Raw genomic sequence first — 13,526 nt, 5'->3', positions numbered from 1 at the left:
AGTCAAATATTGACTCTCAGTGAGCAACCCATTCTAAAAATATAGGAAGCCAGTAAGTTGAAGAATAACCGTCAGGATGATAATACTGTGTGATTGTGTTAACATTTCAGGCCTTTTGCAAAGTTTCTTCCAAGTCTAGAGTTTTCATTTGTTTGTTTGTTTGCTTTATTATCCAGAGGGTAGACAACTCCTAGAGGGTGAATTTCAATAAATCATTTTTTTTTTCAGATTCTGTTATTTTATAGAAACTACACTGGTTACACCAGTGTTATGGTTTAGATGTGAGGTGCCGCCAAGGCTCATGTGTGAGACAGCACAAGAAGGTTCAGAGGAGAAATGATTGAATTGTAAGAGTCTTAACCCAATCAGCGATTTAATCCTCTGTTAGGGATTAAGCCAGTGGTAACTGAAGTGGTGGGGTGTGGCTGGAGGAAGTGGGAATTGGGCTGTGACTTTGGTGCATATATTTGTATCTGAGTAGTGAAGTCTCTCTGCTTTCTGATCACTGATCACCGTGATGGGAGCTGCTTCCCACCACCACTCTCTCCTGCCATGATGTTCAGCCTCACCTGGAGCCCTGATGAATGGAGCCAGCCTTCTATGGACTAAGACCTCTGAAACCGTGAGTCCTAAATAAACTTCTCCTCCTCTACAGTTGTTCTGGTCAGATCCTTTAGTCATAGTAGCAAAAAAAAAAAAAAAAACTGACTAAAACACTGAGAATGTAAAAATTTACAGATCATGTTCAATGGGGAGAACTATATAAGCAAATAACCATATTATAAAGCATCACACGCAAAAATGCATTTCCCTCTTCTACAATATTGTACTATTCAACAGAGTGTATGAAAAGAGTCTTTGAGACTTCATTTATTCATCTACCTGGCCTTGGTTCTAAAGTTCTGGATTGGGTTCATACTTAACCCATATTACTTGACAGAAATACATGTGAATCAAAAGCAATGACCAACAACCCATATTTTACTGAACAGGACGCAGAGAGGACAGGGACCACGGGAAGAAGAAAGAAATAAAAGGGAGCCAGAAAAGGGAAGGAAAGAAAGAAAGAAAGAAAGAAGGGAGGGAGATCCTCTAAATCAACCATTTGGGTAAGTCTGTATGCTCATTAGCTGTAAAAGTAGCTATACTATATACAGCGTTGGGAATCTTAAAGTATACAAGGTTAAAATACATGATAACAAAGGCATAAAAATCAAGAAAGTGGTGAACAGAATTCACAATAAACCTCTAGAGAGCAATTAGAAATACATATTGAATCAATCTTGAGGAATGATTTATATACAATAAAATGTACCCATTTCAAGAGTACAATTAGATAATTTTTTGACACACACACACACACACACACACACACACAGAAAACCATATAACTACTGTCACAAGTAGATACAAAAGATATTTACATCTTCTCAAAAGATTACCTTGTGTCTCTTCTCAGTGGATTCCATATATCCATTGAAGATTCCAATCTCTGATCAGCTCTCTATCCTTATAGATGAGATTTATCTTTCCTAGAATTTTATATGTGTGTAACTATAATTGATATATTTTTTGGTGTGCCTGTATTTCTTACTTGACATAATAATCTTGAGATTTCCCAGTGCTGTTGCATGTATAGCTCACGTTATTCCTTTTCGTTGCTGAGTACTATTCCCTTGTTTGAAGGTAGCACAATTTGTTTAACCAGTCACCTGCTGATAGACTTTTGTATTGCTTCCAGTTTGGAACTCATGAGTAAACCTGTCATGAACCTCAGTATACAAGTCTGGGTATGGATATATTTTCATGAGTGGACGGTTCGCAGGGAAATCTACAAATAATCAAACAGTTTTTAAAACAAACACAAGTAGAAACACAGTCTCTCTGTTGTTGCCATATGCCGGGAAGCACTTCCTGTTGGTGCCCTTCCTTTCTTTTCTCGAAGTGTTTCCTTGGCCATTCTTTCTGAATACTCTTCCATGAGATGTGTACAATTAACTTGTCTAGCTCCAGACATTTTGTGTATGCATGAAGACTTCTTGTTAATTTTAACATATTCCTTTATAATAATCCGCAATTGTTTGTAATGGCCAACAGAAAAAAAAATCATACGCACAAAAGAGAATTCATAGGCAAAGAGAGAATTACATGGATATTTTTACAAATCAAAAGAGTTTACAAAAATCATGAACAATATACGTTTTTCAAGATATGAAATATTCTACATTTTCCCAAGAGTTAAAAAATTTTTTTATTTTACAAAAGAGATGTTATTCTACTTTATTATTATTATTATTTCACATTATTTACTTTACTTATAACATTACTCAAATATATAATAATTTAACCTCCCCAAAATGCATGACTTGTTTTAGTGAACCTACTTTGGATCCTACTCACCATTAAACTTTTTCTAAATTATCACAAATTATTTATACAGCAATCCTAGAATATTTCCAGTACTTATTGCTAATAATTCTAGTGTGTGTGTGTGTGTGTATTGTATATTTTAGTTGTAGTTGGACACAACACCTCCATCTTTCATTTTTATATGGTGTTGAGGATTGAACCCAGGGCCCTGCACACACCAGGCGAGCGCTCCACCGCTGAGCCACAACCCCAGCCCAGTATTTATATTTTTTTAATCTGGAAAATTTCCATCCTCAAACTTTTGGCAAAGATACTACTATCAAAGATTGCTGGAAATTATTATTAAAAGAAAAATTTTTTTTTTTTTTTTAACAACATGGGAATTTAATCTGTACATGTGTAAGACAACTCATTTTTAGTGGTCTTCTGACAAAATTTGAATATTTTCTTTGTATTTTCTGCTTACTTTTCCATCACTATAAGCCCCTGTCTTCATTCCCAAATTCCACCCACTTGGGCCCCAGCAGAATCTAAAAACCTACCCTCCACTAATTTTCACTAAATAATTACAATTACCCCTCAATTCCTAATAAGACAGTCTTATGGAATTAAAAGACATAGGACTTAAAAACAGCATACTCCAGGGACACAGCCACATCAATGTTTATAGCAGCACAATTCAGAATAGCTAAACTGTGGAGCCAACCTAGATGCCCTTCAGTGGATGAATGAGCCCACGAGGGCTCTGACCTCATCAGTGCCTTAACACTGAATGGACTCCTGGGAGAACTATGGGCAGATGGGGCATGGTTGGAAGAAGTAGTTAACTGGGGCTGGGGGCATGACTTTGGGGACTATATCTTGTCCCCGGCCCTTTCCTCCCTTTCTCTCTCCCTCTCTTCTGTCTTTACCCCCTGAGCTGAGCTGCTTTCCTGTGTCATGCCTTCTGCCAGGATGTTCTGTGTCACTCCAGGTCCAAAAAATGTAACCAGCCATCCGTGGGCCGAAATATTAGCCAAAATAAATATATGCTCCTCTCAGTGTTCTTTTCAAGTATTTGGGTCACAGCAACAAAAAAGCTGACTAACAGCTGTGAAATTAAAATAACACACTCAGAGATGAGAGGTTAGAAAATCAACGCAGCCTTCTACGACTGTGGTCAGCAGAGATGGCAAGAAACAACAAGAGCCAAGGAAAACAAGATCATTAAAATAAAATCACGAGGCAAGACGATAGTCTGCCCTGTTGTAACATATTAAGAACTGTCCCAGATAAGAAGGGGGAAATTGCAGGTGGGAAGGCACAAGATGTCACTGTTACCTTTACTTTGTTAGCATAGCAAAAATCACACCCCAAGGTGGAGACTTGAGATGGCAATGAAACCTAAAGAGACAGGAGGGAAAAGAGAGGAGGGATGACAGGAAGAGAGCGGCGGGTCCCACCCAGCGGCAGACGCTGTAACAGCTTTGCCTCTCTGTCCTTTGCTAGAGTCAGCCTGGGATTTCCGCCTGCTCCCTGCTGCCTCCCTCCTGCTTGAACATAGCAGTAAAGACTCTTGTTCCTGTCTCACCTGTGATTCTCCTGATAGCACAGAAGCCAGGGGGTTGATAACACTGGACACCTCCAGGTGGACCTTTTCCCAAATGCCCCGTCTTCATTCCAAAATTCCACCCACTTGGGCCCTAGTAGGATCCAAAAACCCACCCTCCACTAATTTTCACTAAAATTCCACTTCAAGTGTCAGCAAGAAAAGGTGTAAAAATCACTTACCTCCCATAATTTTCAGTCCTTCAAAACATGTAATTCCAAAATAAGAAATGTAATGAAATAATAAAAAAAGAAAAGCCATCATTTCCTTGATTTATTGTGAATGTATGCTAGACTGATCTCTGAACTCAGGAGTTCTTTTCCACATGTTCAGTTCAACTGACCTGGAATAAAGGAAATAGACCTACCTATTTTTCTCTCTCTCTCTCTCTCTCTCTCTCTCTCTCTCTCTGTCTCTCTCCCCTCTGACCTCCTTCTTTCTTCAAAAAGAAAAGAAAGAGGCTTATTTTGGTTCCAGTTCTGAAGGTGAAAGGTCAAGGGCATCTGGTGATGGCTTTCACGCTGGTGATCCACCGGTTATTGGTGCTCCCTACTCCCTGACCTGTTGAAGTATAACATCAGAGAAGCACGCGCAGGGCAAGCAGATAAAGCAGGGTTTATAAAGGGGGTGACACAGACTTCTCCTGGGAGGCGAAGGGGGCCATAGCTGGTCTCCTGGTATCCCTAGACGCGGGGGTGTTTTGCTGTCCTTGGTTCCTTTGTTCTCTTGCTCTCTAGCCCTTATCTCTCCCTCCTGTGATGAGGCCCAGGAGAAACAGATGGGCTGGAGGGGCCAAGTTGGAGTGATCTGGGCAGGAAGGGGGCATAATCTACAACTCCCTGGAGACAGTGACAAACCCTGAGACAGGTTACCTTAGTGACAGGTTGGAGCTGGGGCAGGTAATCTTGATAAGGGTGGAGGAAGGCCTCTGAGGGAATTAACATTTCAATTCATCTATTCTCTGGATTCACCCTTGCCTATCTTCCTATCTAATTCGGCTTCACTGGCAGAGTCCCGATTTGGCCCGGAGACACAAAGGGACAGGGAGTGTGCATATGCTTGTCAGTCTCTGGTTCTCTTTATTTTCTGCAGTATTGGGGATTGAACCCAGAAGAACTCTCCCACTGAGCTATATCCCCAGCCCTTTAATTTTTTTTTTTTAATATTTTGAGATGATCTTCCAAATTGCCCAGGCTGTTCTCAAACTTACTGTCCTTCTGCCTCAGCCCCCTGAGTAACTGAGATACAGCATGTGCCACAGCACCCCCACCTTCTTACATGGCCCATGGGGCTTCACTAAAACGACCTTATGGAATCCTAATTACCTCCCAAATGTTTCACCTCTAAGTACCATTAAACACCATGGTGAGATTGAATTTCTACCCTTGTAATACTGCACAATGGGAATTCAGTGTCAAAATGTGAAGTCTTGGGAGAGGCTCAGACTACAACAGGATCCCGGCCCCCCCGCCCCCAAACTTGGCTACCTTGCCAAGGAGGAGGGGGTCTAAGTCCAGTCACATTTGTACTTGCAAACAGCTAATCAGAGAAATTTAGGAGGCAACTCTTCTCTAAGAAACTCGCCCCCCTCTTTCATAGACCTGTATTCCTTTAAAATTAAAATGTGAGACAAAAAAAGTAGCCTGACAGTCATCAGCTGCTATGGCCCCAGCTGAACATAAACGATTACACAGAATATTAACATCAGATGTGGACTGACCTTGACTGTGAATGGAGACAAAAACAAGACATTTCTGCAATCATGTTTGAAAAGATATAAAAACTAAGAAGCTATGCAACCAGATACACAACCAAAACATTCCCGTGTGAGTAACTGCTTTGTCTCCAGGGACAATCTGAGCCCCTCTCCAATCCTGCTGCTTTGTAGATAAAAACCACCATACTAAATCCCTGAACTGTCTCCACTTTCTGATAGTACTCCATCTTGAGCAAACTACCAGCTCTTGAGCCCTCTCATGAAAGACCACCCAAGTCCACACTCTCCAACCAGCACCTTTCTACTCCTTTTCCAGGATGCTGTGTATTTCCCCTAGTGTGTGGTCTTGAAGCAGCTAGCATGCTAAGCACCCCTGTGCTACAAGGGATATTTACCGTGGTCTGACGGGATGGGCCTCTCCAGGTGCGACCAGATCCATTCTGCTGTAAACTGAGAGCTTTAACCCAGCAAGAATGTCCTCACCTACAATTCTGGTCTTCCCTGATGGTGGCCACCTTTGCCTAACACAGCACTGAGTATTTTGAGCTGGATCTGAACTCCGATTATTTGGTGGGAGCTCTTCAGTGTTGGATTTATTTTATTTGTGTTCCTAGACACAACTTCTCTCTGGACTCTTCTTGGCTGTTTGGTCATATTTTTATCTTTCTTTGGTGAAAAGACACTTAGTTTTCTGAAACTTGCTTCTCTTTTATGGTGATTATCCACTGTCTCATTTTTCTTTAACAGGAAAAGCCTCTGAAAGAGAATATGCCCAGGCCCAAAGAGCCCATCCACCTGGTGTTCCCAAGGGCAGAGGAGCTGCAAAGGTCTCTCCTTAGGTCACCATTTCAAAATCCTTCGAGACTTCAAGAATTCTACTTCATTTTTTTTTTCCTTTTAATTTTTATCTTCCTAGAAGTGGGAGGGCTCATTTATGATGAAATCTTTGGCCAGGTTTGGGAAATGTGCGATTTCATAAGTGAAATCGAATCATTCTAATCAGTCTCAGAAGTCTCCTTACTCTGAAACTGCTTCCTCCAGCCAGACACCTGCTTGGCTGTGGAGCCCACCTCTGCACCTTTCTTATTTTTCTTTCTTTCATTGTCCTGAGCATGCTGTGTCATTGTCATAGACCAGACATGTCTGTGTCTGAACCAAGGCAAAGGCAGAGAGCAGATATGGATGCAAAGAGTCACTGTATGTGGTCAGATAAGATTAGGAACAAGCTGAAGAACTTGTTTGGGGTGCAAAGCTGTTGCAGTGCAAGAATTGATTCTAGGTCAAGTTTGGATGGACCGCAACTTCCCTGTGTCCCTTTGGAGTAGGTCTTGCACAGTCACCACAGGCAGGAGAAACCTCACTCTGCTAGGGCCTGCAGACAGAGGTTCCGAGGCTTATCACTGAGGCCGTTTTCCTAGACAAGGTTCGTGATGAGTGACCAGCTGATGGGGTCAGGGTGCTGCCGTATCTACTCTTGGGGTACCCCCCCTTTTATGTATTGCAAGTGAGGGGTTTGCATCTCTTGATGGTCTGTCATGTTCGATAAGCTCGTGGGCCTGGTTTTTCTATTGAGTTTGAAACATTCGTGAATCCATTAATTAATTAACCCATTAATTAGTTTTGATTTAATTTGATAAGTCATGTGTGAGTCCAGGGTCAGCCAGAGTTGTTTTATCAAAGTTGATTTTTGTGCCATATGTCTGCCATCATGGCAGGTAATTCCTTTGTTTAATTCCATCCTATGAACCTTTGGAAATATGAATTTTATATCTTCTTGTATGTAGTCTGGGCCATGTGGGAATAATAAAGTGTTTATGTAATAATTTGTCTTGTTTTCATAGGCATCTATGTTTGTACTGTGTTCTGCCTTAAATTTTGTTAATGTGCTCTTCATTGGGTATGTCTTCAGTGATGGAGAGTATGGCCTAATGGCTAGTGGTGAGTTGGAAAGTACCATCACAATTTGGAAATGATACCTCAATGTCATTTATGGTCTAGTGAATTTAAAGAAATTGTATGCTCCATATTTTATTTGTTTGTCACAATAAGTCCATTGTCACTGTGGAGTAAAGCGTGGGGCATATGACTTCCCTCGGAGACCGTCTTTGTTAGGCTTCGGGAGCTGCCTTGAGTGTTCACCTGAGTCCAGGGGTAGTAATGGAATCCATGGTGGGATTCTTCCAAGATGATACGGACTTTTGTTTGTCCTGGAAGGTGAGTACCATTTAAATGTATCCAAATCCATAATCACATATTTATCCACATTTTCTTCCCATTTTGCAACTTCAAAATGTGTAGTTCATGGAACTGTGTGATGGGAGATCAAATTCTTGGTTTCTCTTAATATTGTGTGTTACGCCAGGCATAGTGGCACACACCTGTTATCTCAGCATCTTGGGTAGCTGAGGCAGGAGGATCACAAGTTCAAAGCCAGCCTCAGCAACTTAGTGAAACTCTGAGCAACTTAGTGAGACCCTGTCTCTAAATAAAATATAAAAAGGGCTGGGGATGTGACTCAGTGGTTAAGTGCCCCTAGTTTCAATCCCCAGTACCATATATATAAATACACACATACACACACACACACATATGTGCAGTGTGTTTGTGTGTGTGTGTGTGTGTGTGTTATGTTGTAATGTATTTGATTACAGAAAAGTAATGTCTGCGTTGTATGGAAAGGATTTTTTTCTGCCAGGAAATTGTAAGTTTTATTTTTATAAAAGAAGTCTTTGATTTGTACTCTTTGTGCTGCATATAGGTCATGAATTCTTAGGTGTCTTTGTCGCTGTGTGAAAAATGTGTTCCACAGTGGGTAAGGTCAACCTTAGCTTAAAGCATAGCAGGGTTGCTCGTAATTCTATGTATTTAGTGTTGGAATATTTATACTGTCAAACTCTCATGTATTTCTGCTGTAGTTTGGCTAGTAGTGCGTCCTGGCATGTGAACAAAGTTAGGCCTAGGGCCAGCTGTGTTATGCCTGGTGTGACCCTGTAAGGTGCCACGTCCCTATTCCTAATTGTATGTATAGGTTTGGTTGTGTGACTATGGTAGGAGGATTCTGTGTTTCCAGTCTAACTCTGCAGTGACTGCATGTGCTAGGTTTTTAACAACATTTTCCTGGTATCATGGGATCTTTGTCTGCCCTTGCCAAGCAGCATTGGTCTGATTGATTCATCACAGGGTCAACTCCAGTGCAGAAGAACGGGAAACCTGGGACTCCTGCTTGCGAAGTGGTAAGCACACCTGGTTCCATAGATCCTTGCTGATGTTGGAAGTCTATGTGTGTGTTCTTCTGGTGGATGAAATTTAGGATAGATAATGGTAATTAGAAGTCAGTTTTTCATGTTGTTTGTTGCGTATGTTGTGTTGTCAGTGCTAGTGTTGTGGTTACCTTATTATTCTTATCCCCATCATCCTCATAAGCATCATGGTCAGTTCTGTCCTACGTGAGTCCCTGGTGGTACCAGAACTCATAGAATAAATTTATTAGCCCTTTATAGGAATGTGTAGTGAGATTCATGCATGTAGTGCTTATTGGATTTTACATAGGACTCTGTGTGGGATTGACGTGCATGTGTGTATGTGTGTTTTGTATGTCTTGTGTCCTAGTGCCATTTTATATAAATTTATGTGAGATTTGCATACTACTTATTCTCCTTATATTTGTCCAATGAGAGGACTATGATTGTGTTATATTGTTAAAGTTATATTGATGTATGGACAAAATTCAGGCTCATTCCATCCACACGTGTCCTCTATGCATTCTGATAAATCATGATGTCATGCATAGGCAAATTCCTTCCATCCCTTTGCTGTTTGAATGGCTGGGAAGAATGGCTTAAAGCACTATTTTATATCTATGTTATAAGAACAAAAAGATCTGGTGGTGACAAAGACTTCTCTCTTTCAAGATCTTCCATGATATAGTTCTTTCACTTCCATGTATAGCCATGTCATCAGCAAGGATGTATAAAGGTATATGCTTTGCAAGCCCTGAGATAGTAGGGGGACGGTCTCATCCTTGATTGTGGGCTCCCGGTGTGGTTTAAGTATCTTAAGTGTATTTCTTTCTTCTATAATATTAGTAAGGTTATTAAGTATGTTTTTTTAGTCTCTGATAACAAGACAAGACAATACTTAGTGCTATTTACATAACATGAAATAGCAAGGCAAACATGAGACCATCAGCATTAAGTTAAGATCATCTGAACAGTTAAATTCATCCTCCAAGTCTGCACATATTGGATGCCCAAATCAAGAGATCATAGGCAATTCACTCAAATGTAAGTTTCCATTCTGTCCTTCACAAAGACTGACCTGTGTCAGTTTAGAAATATATTCAATCAAGTAAATGAGGAGCCAGGATAACTCTGGCAAGTCATAAACTTCAGAGGTTTCTGCTAAACCTTGAATATTGCTACAGGCTGCCATCAACTCAAGAAGTCTGGGTATATTCCAGTTACCAAATGCTGGTGTGATATCTAACACTGGTGCTACCAACAGTGCCCTTCAGTTGTGGGATATGAGTCGTCTCACCCACCAGAGTTGTTTTTGTTTGAAGATTTATTAAGGTGAGAGGAGAATAGATCAATCAGGATGCATGGAGGTGATGCTGGTTGTGGTGGACCTCCACAATTGGTCTAATAAGACATCACATCTCACCAATAGTTTCTGTGACACAAAGGTCCAGTTGGTACGTTTGCTGCAGTGATGTTTATGGATGCTGCAAGTGGGTGCCTATGCATGTGGAGGTAGAGAGTATGCTGGTGGTAGGTGCTGAGGTTCAGACAGTGCCTGGGCACAATACCTCCTTTGTAGACAAAATAAGTAATAGGATGTGGTAGCTATAGTGGCACAGATAATTCAAAGTTGAACAATGATGATGATAAGTGTAAGAGGCTGATGGCTCTGTTTTGTTTTTTCTGAGCTTGGATATTACTGCTCAGACATAAATGCCTATTATAATCGTATTCCGAGTTTAAATTTTGCATTCTTCATATCCCTGTATTGACCTTTATATCTCATGCCAGCTTACCTTCTCCTTCCTACCAGTCTGAATGCCCATGTGTACTTTGAGTGCATCTACAGTTAATATCTCTTTTTGCATGTGAATCTTTCTTAATTGCCCATTTTCTCCTTCTCCTTTTATTTCAATGTTTGTCACATTGGGTATTTCCCATGTGTCTTCCTCTCCTTTTCTCAGAGTTATAGATGGGAGTGAATATTGGTAGTTATTATCTCCACCCTTCACTAATTTCAATTTTGATATTTTATCCTCTGCCCTTGAATTTCATGCTAGTGTATCTACTTGGTTATTGTATTTAGTTGTGTCCGAATCACCCTTCTAATGTACTGATTTATGTGTTGTCATCCTGATGCTAAGCTTTGGTGAGGCTTCATGTAATTATTTCCAATATTGACATGACCATAGGTCTTTGTATTTATTTTAAAAATTTTTTGTGTCCATTTGTGTGACCACAGGGCTATCCCATTTGCAACTTCCCATGAGTCTGTAAATATATAAATCCTGGATTGTCTGATGGTGAGTACCACCACTATGAGTTCTGCATGTTGTATATAGACATTGAAATACCTTGCTCCACGAGGACCACGTTGTCCTGGATTCTGAGGGTGCTGCTTTCTGTTTCATTTTCCCTTGGGCCAAGGAGGCTGGGCCATCTGTAATTCAGGCATTATGGAGGTTATTTGACCAGGTGGGACACTCTATCCTATATTAGCATGGATTTGTCCTGCCCTTGGAATGAATTCTGGTGAGTTGATCTCCATCTTATGTATCTTCTCTGTGAGGAGCCTAGGCTGGCTGTTTCCAAAGTAATAATCAATTTGGATCATTTTGGATACCTGCCAACTCTTTGGGACTAAACAATCATACGTCTGATTGTAATAGGTCTCCCACCAGTCAGAGGCTCATGTGAAATCCTGTGAGTTTCTTGTGATTTCATACATAGGATTTAATATAATGTTTAGACAAGGTTTATGCTCTCTCCAGTAACCAAATAGTCCTGTCAGCCTCTGTGCTTCTTGTGTAAATGTAGATGTCCCTATTTCCATAGTTTTTGTCTGTCACTGTTGATGATATTTGTCCACCATATGATGACCATATAACTCCTAAAAACTCACATGTGGTATCAGGTCTTATTGTCTTTTCTTCATTTATTGTCTATTCCCTGTTTCTAAGTTCATTTATTGTTTCTTTTCTGCTTCTAGTTTTTTCTTACTATGATTTATCATTTTTATATTTTTTATACAGAATAAAATCAATGAGTCATAATTAGCTTGATGAACTTTGGAGGATAGTATGGAATGAGCCATTCAAATAGCCTGTGGGAGTCTCATAAATAGATATTGTTTGCCTTCCCATATAAAAGTGGTCTATTCTTGGGCTGGGGTTGTGGCACAGTGGTAGAGCACTTGTCTCATATGTGTGAGGCACTGGGTTCCATCCTTAGCACCACATAAAAATAAATAAAGATATTGTGTCCATCTACAACTAAACCAATTTTTTTTTAAAAAAAGTGGTCTATTCTTGGCTTTCTTTATCTATAGGTAATGCAAAGAACATATCTGACATGTCAATTGTCACATAGAATTTTCCATTATATTGTGTCATTTTATGGATGGCTTCTTCTACATGTGGTAAAGCACCTGAGTTGTTTGAGAGATACCTTGTTTAGGTATCTATAATTACTATTAATCTGTACGACCCCTTAGGTTTCAGAACTGGCCATGTTGGACTATTAAAGTTCTTACACTTATCACATACTATTGTATTTTACTTGATTAATTCCATTATTTTTCTGTAACTTCTAGATGTCTACTCTTTAATGGGTATTGTTTTAGACATGCTGTCACCAGGGTGGGGGTAGGTGTGATGGGTGTTATCTACATATTTGCTAGTCTGCATTTCATAATTTTTATGTGTTTTCTTGGCCACCAATTTTTATATATTATATATACATCCATGCCCCAGATGTTTTTTTTCTTTAAGTGAGAAATGCATGTTTACTTCCATTGGTTTACTATTAGAGCATAAAATTTTTGTTCTGGATGGGCTGGCTCAGGTTATTTTGCCACCCAATCTTTCTTTTTCTGTGAGACTATTATATTTGTTAATTAGTTTCTTTAATGAGGTTATCTGTGATCCTGTGTCTATTAAGAAAGTGTCTTTCTATACTTTCCTAAATTTTTATTATCCCCAAGTCCTATGAACATATTTTTATCCTGAAGCTTTTCTTATTTTTTTTAAAAGAATCACTGTGTGCCTCTTATTCATTTTTTATATGTTTCTTTATTAGTTTCTTGGAAGAAATAAATTCCTTCTCTGAAAGTTGTTTCTAAGTTGTGGGTTATATTCCTGGAATGGTGATGGTGTTGAGTCGTTTCTAGGTCTGTTATAGTTATGTTTGTCTGTTGTGATATGTTGTGTGTCTTATAAGTATTTGGTTTATTGAATCTTCTGGTGTTGAATGTGAAAAAAAATTTGGGGGGCTTGTGATGGTCTGATTTGAAAGTAATTTGGACACAAATGTTATCCTGTGTGACCCAGATAGCCCTAATGACAATTTGAATGTCTGTAACTGGTCATGCCTGTTCTGGAAGCCTGCTAATGCACATGAATGAGAATTTCAGATGTTCTGGTGTATCTATTAGGAATACCTTCTTTATCACATTTGTTGCTGATATTTCAAATGGTGTTGCATATGTCTTTGTCTGTTTTTTATTTTTTATCATTGCTAAGATTATTAATTTTCTGGTATTTTTAAGTGCTTGATCTAGATGTGTTCATTTAAAATTACCCCCAAATTTTGTGGGGTCCCAGTGAGGGTTTAT

General features: G+C 39.7%; 1 protein-coding gene across 1 annotated transcript in view; it reads left to right on the top strand.

Moving 5' to 3' along the window:
* Window positions 1–517: 517 nt before the first annotated feature.
* Window positions 518–13,526, top strand: part of Akr1d1 (aldo-keto reductase family 1 member D1) — a 66,879-nt gene continuing 53,870 nt past the window's right edge. Inside the window, exon 1 of the mRNA XM_015493793.2 lies at window positions 518–622. The gene's annotated coding sequence lies outside the window, so the exon portion shown is untranslated. The remainder of the gene's footprint in view (window positions 623–13,526) is intronic.

Source organism: Marmota marmota, unplaced genomic scaffold (assembly GCF_001458135.2).
Source record: "Marmota marmota marmota unplaced genomic scaffold, marMar, whole genome shotgun sequence".
NCBI classification, from domain to species: Eukaryota; Metazoa; Chordata; class Mammalia; order Rodentia; family Sciuridae; genus Marmota; species Marmota marmota.
Note: the sequence above shows the minus strand (reverse complement) of the source record. Positions and strands in the feature narration are given on the sequence as shown.